The following is a 5,571-nucleotide window of genomic DNA, read 5'->3' as shown; positions in this document are numbered from 1 at the left end:
ACAGCTTCTGTTTCTGTTAGGTCCATACCGTTTCTGTCCTTTATTGTGCCCATCTTTGCATGAAATGTTCCCTTGGTATCTCTAATTTTCTTGAAGGTATCTCTAGTCTCTCCCATTCTATTGTTTTACTCTATTTCTTTGCACTGATCATTAAGATGGCTTTCTTATCTCTCCTTGCTGTTCTTTGGAACTCTATATTCAAATGGGTATATCTTTCTTTTTCTACTTTGCCTTTAGCTTGTTCAGTTCATACAGAGATAATCTGATGGTGCCCACCTGTGAATGGATGGGAAAAAGAAGAGATTAACACACTCCTTCCAAAGGCTGGCCCTTCCCAGAGATGTTTTGCAAGACTGAAGACCCTTTCTACTTTACTGCTTCATTGCCTCTCCCTCTCTATTCTGCCTTTCAATTTTTCAATATTTATTTATTTGGCTGCACCAGGTCTTAGTTGTGGCATACATACAAACTCTTATTTGCAGCATGTGGGACCCAGTTCCCTGACCAGGGACCAAACCTAGGCCCCTGGCATTGGGAGCAGAGAGTTTTAGCCACTAGACCACCAGGGAAGTCCCTATTCTGCCTTTTGACATTAGTTCCTCATTGCTTCTCTCCCTCTGGCTCTATAAAAGAACCTGGCATCCAGACCCTGAGAAGATGGTTGCTATGCTATGCTAAGTCACTTCAGTCGTGTCCGACTCTGTGCGACCCCACAGATGGCAGCTCAACAGGCTCCCCCGTCCCTGGGGTTCTCCAGGCAAGAACACTGGAGTGGGTTGCCATTTCCTTCTCCAATGCATGAAAGTGAAAAGTGAAAGTGAGGTCGCTCAGTCGTGTCTGACCCTCAGCGACCCCATTGACTGCAGCCCTCCAGGCTCCTCCGTCAATGGGATTTTCCAGGCAAGAGTACTGGAGTGGGGTGCCATTGCCTTCTCCGAGAAGATGGTTACTTTGAAACCATTAGTCTACCATCTTCTTGCAGTCAGCCAGCTTTCTGAATAAAGTTGTATTCCTTGCCTCAACACCTCATCTCTTGTATTCACTGGCCTGTCATGGGTCGAGCAGAGTGTGGTTACACTTGGTAACACATTCAGTTGGCTTCACACAGCTGACGGCTATGTGGTAGGTATCCTTTAAGAATCATTCTCAGGTTAGGTGTCCCCAGAATGCCAGTTTTCCTTTTGATCAAAAAAGAAAGAAAACAGGAAATTATGAGAAGCATTTAAATTGAGGACTTGTTTTGCATCTATCAAGTCATAGTAAAAACAAAATAAACAAGAAACCTCAAAATACATTCTTTCACCAAGACTGGGAACTTTTGGAAAACTAAAAAGTTAATGGACTGTTGATGGTGGTAGAAATGGTTACAGAGTTTTCTGGATGCATTACAGCAGCATATTTCAGTGGCTATAAAATTGTTCACACCCTGAAGTTCAATAATCCCTTTCATGGGAATCTGCCCTAAGGAAGCAATTAAACAGAAGCAAAAGCCTGTATAAATATATATACATATATGTGAAAGATATCCATTGTAAGCATGATTTATAAGAGTAAAAACCTGGAAAGAAACCAAATTCTCAACAATAAACAAATTGTTGAGTTAAAACACAAAGGCCAATGAAATAGTATGCAGCTATTAAAAATGATAATTACAAAGCACATGTATAAACATGAAAATGGTTATGATTTTTGCATATACACATAACTGAAAATACAAGATAGCATCCATCATAATTACATCTATGTGGAAAAATGTCATATAGGCCACGCTGGTAGATGATTTGGATGATTCAAAATAATTTTCTTAAGTAGCAAGGTTGTAAAGTGTTTTTCCTTTTAGAAATTTTATTTGAATGATATAGTAGATTATAGTTTTTTCTATTAAAGAAGTGATGTGTCATGTAGAGCCTTGCCAGTGGGCTCTGCCAAAGTGTAATTTAAAAAAAGTTCAAAATGTGATTCATATGACTGTAAAGTGAACATGTGTCAGATGTTTATTTAACTCATTAATGAGGAATCTAGTGGATAGTAAAGCTGATTCAAAGAGAATTTGTGGAATAGAGATTTATATAGTAGTCAGGAGGAGCCTTCTGGAATAAGTCAACCAAGAAACAAACTAGACAACAAACCTTTGGGGTAGTCTTCAATCATTTATGCTTTTATCAGGCAAAAATTGACAAATTAATATGTAGCTTCAGTTTAAGCCCTAATTAATTTTAAATAGTAAATTAAAGATATAGACCTTAAAGCAGCACTGTCCAACAGAAGCATAATGCAAGTTGCATATGCAATTTAAATTTTTCTATTAACTCTGTAAAAAAGTAAGAAGAGAAAGTGAAATTAATTTTAACATGTGTGTAGCCAAAATATTATCACTTCAATATGTAATCAATGTAAAAAATTTATTCTCTTGCTTAGTCTTCAAAATCTACTGTGTATCTAATACTCACATAAAGCTCCACTCAATTTGTATGCTACATATTCATTAGAATTGTTGATGTTGCATTTAGGTTTCATAAAATTTACAGTCAAAAGAGTTGTTCCAAGTCTAGTTAAAAACATACTGGGAATTCCCTGGTGACCCAGTGGTTAGGACTTGACATTTTCACTGTTTGAGGAACTAAGATCCTGCAAGGCTAGGACTTGCCTAGTGGTCCAGTAGTTTATACTCCTTGCTTCCAAAGCAGCGGGAGTGGATTCAGTCTCTAGTCGGGGAACTAAGTTTCCACATGCTGCACAGCAAGGCCAAATAGTAAAAAGTAAATAAAAAATAACAAATGGAAACACAGATGTCGAGAATGGACTTACGGACACAGTGGGGAAAGGAGAGAGTGGAAAGAATGGAGAAAGTAGCATTGACGTATACACACTAGTATGTAGTGAAACAGACAGTTGGTGAGATGACGATGCTGATGTTCAGTTGTTCAATCGTGTCTGACTGTTTGTGAGCCCATGGACTGTAGCAGGCCAGGCTACTCTGTCCTTCATCATCTCCCAGAGCTTGCTCAAACTCATGTCCATTGAATCGGTGATGCCATCCAACCCTCTCGTCCTCTGCCGTCCCCTTCTCCTCCTGTCCTCAATCTTTTCCAGCATCAGGGTCTTTTGCTGGGAGTCATTTTTCCATCAGGTGGCCAAAATAATGGAGCTTCAGCTTCAGCCCCAATCCTTCCAGTGAATATTCATGGTTGATTTCCTTTAGGATTGACTAGTTTGATCTCCTTGCAGTCCAAGGGACTCTCAAGAGTCTTCTCCAACACCACAGTTCAAAAGCGTCAATTCTTCAGTGTTCAGCCTTCTTTATGGTCCAACTCTCACATCCATTTATGACTTCTGGAAAAACCATAGCTTTGACTACACGGACCTTTGTTGGCAAAGTGATGTCTCTGCTTTTTAATACACTGTCTAGGTTTGTCATAGATTTTCTTCCAAGGACAAGCATCTTTTAATTTCATGGCTGCAGTCACCATCTGCAGTGATTTTGGAGCCCCAAAAATAAAGTCTGCCACTGTTTCCATTGTTTCCCCATCTATTTGCCATGAAGTGATGGGACAGGATGCCATGGTCTTTGTTTTTTGAATGTTGAGTTTTAAGCCAGCTTTTTCACTCTCCTCTTTCACTTTCATCAAAAGGCTCTTTCTGCCATAAAGGTGGTGTCATCTTCATATCTGAGGTTACTGATATTTCTTCCAGCAATCTTCTTTTTTTTTTGGCTATCATCATCATCATCATTTTCACCCTCAAGTTCATCCAGGATAACTCCTGTTCATCCTTCAAAACCGCATTTGATTTCACCATCTGTCTTGCCCAGAATGAACTCTCAATGATTTTTGTGACCATTTGACAAGTTCCTAGACTGAGGCCCAGAGCAGCCAGGTCACTCCTGAGGTTTTTCAGCATCCAGCTCCTTCTTTCTCTGTCTGCCCAGTTCCAGGGCATGGGTCTCAGGCCTGGCCAGTCCGGCTTAGAAGCATGTAGACACAGGCAGTATCAATTCAAATCTATCACCAGCCGGCCCTGGGCATCAGTGGTTGATGCCCACATGTAGGACTGCTTGGCCTTACACTCAGACACCAGTGCCTCCGGCCCACATTCCAGCAGCCTCCTTCACCCTCACCAGGGCCATCTTCCTCAGTACTGGCAGCCTTGCAGTGGGTTTCAAAGAAGTACCGGCGCAGGGGACTGCTGCCAGCCACAGGCACCTCCTCCAGCATCTCTACCTCACACCCACGCAGGCGCACAGCAGTCCGGGGGTTTGTCCCCAGCCGCGGATGGCATCACACAGGCCAGCTCTCCACAGCAACCACAGTGCTGTCTTGCTCACCCCTCGCAGATTGCGGTCAGCTGGGCTCCGGGTGGGCTCCCCAAAGGCCTCGCCTCGGACTCCAGCACAAAGAGCAGAGGGAGCCCCATGAGGGTACCCTTGGACAGGGATACGCGGCGGGGACAAGAAGTCGCACTCAGGTGCTGGAAGTGGGGTCAAGGGTGAGGGTGGGGTGTGGGGCCCACTGGGACACTGCGGAGGAGGAAAAATAGGAGGATGGGAAGGGAGCCTGAGGGGTGGGGGAGCATCTCGCTGAGCACCTGTCAGCACCTCCTTACCTCTGAGCTCCAGGGCTTGGGACCCCCGGTTCCAGGGGGCCCCTGCTGGGGACACGGGTGGCCCCCTCCTTCCTGACATCTCAGGAGAGGGAGGGGGCAACCATGTAGGGAGACCTCCTCAGCTCCCCCCGGCTGTCTCTGGCATGTCGGCTCCTCCTCCTGCTTGCTGGCAGCACGGTTGGGGGCTCTTTGGGCAATCTTGATTCCAGCTTGCCCTTCATCCAGCCTGGCATTTTGCATGATGTACTCTGCATATAAGCTAAATAAGCAAGGTGACAATATACAGCTTTGATGTACTCCTTTCCAATTTTGGAACCAGTCCATTGATCCATGTCAGGTTCTAACTGTTGCTTCTTAACCTGCATACAGATTTCTCAGGAGGCAGGTCAGGTGGTCTGGTATTCCCATCTCCTGAAGAATTTTCCACAGTTTGTTGTGATCCACAGAGTCAAAGGCTTTGGTGTAGTCAATAAAGCAGAAGTGGATGTTTTTCTGGAACTCTCTTGCTTTTTTGATCATCCAATGGATGTTGGCAATTTGATCTCTGCTTTCTCTGGCTTTTCTTAATCCAGCTTGAACATCTGGAAGTTTGAGGTTCATGTACTGTTGAAGCCTGGCTTGCAGAATTTTGAGCATTACTTTGCTAGCATGTGAAATGAATGCAGTTGTGTGGTAGTTTGAACACATTTTGGCATTGCCTTTCTTTTGTATTGGAATGAAAACTGACCCTTTCCAATCCTGTGGCTACTGATGAGTTTTCCAAATTTGCTGGCATATTGAATGCAGCACTTTCACAGTATCATCTTTTATGATTTGCAATAGCTCTGCTAGAATTCCATCACATCCACTAGCTTTGTTCATAGTGATGCTTCCCAAGGTCCAGTTGACTTCTCACTCCAGGATATCTGGCTCTAGGTGAGTGATAAAACCATCATGTTATCTGGGTCATTAAGATTTTTTTGTACAGTT

The 5,571-nt window shown here is 43.4% G+C and overlaps 1 pseudogene; it reads right to left on the bottom strand.

Moving 5' to 3' along the window:
* Window positions 1-3,944: 3,944 nt before the first annotated feature.
* Window positions 3,945-4,572, bottom strand: LOC104984051 (annotated as a pseudogene).
* Window positions 4,573-5,571: the final 999 nt, after the last annotated feature.

Source organism: Bison bison, unplaced genomic scaffold, assembly GCF_000754665.1.
Source record: "Bison bison bison isolate TAMUID 2011002044 unplaced genomic scaffold, Bison_UMD1.0 scf7180017863823, whole genome shotgun sequence".
Classification (NCBI taxonomy): domain Eukaryota; kingdom Metazoa; phylum Chordata; class Mammalia; order Artiodactyla; family Bovidae; genus Bison; species Bison bison.
Note: the sequence above shows the minus strand (reverse complement) of the source record. Positions and strands in the feature narration are given on the sequence as shown.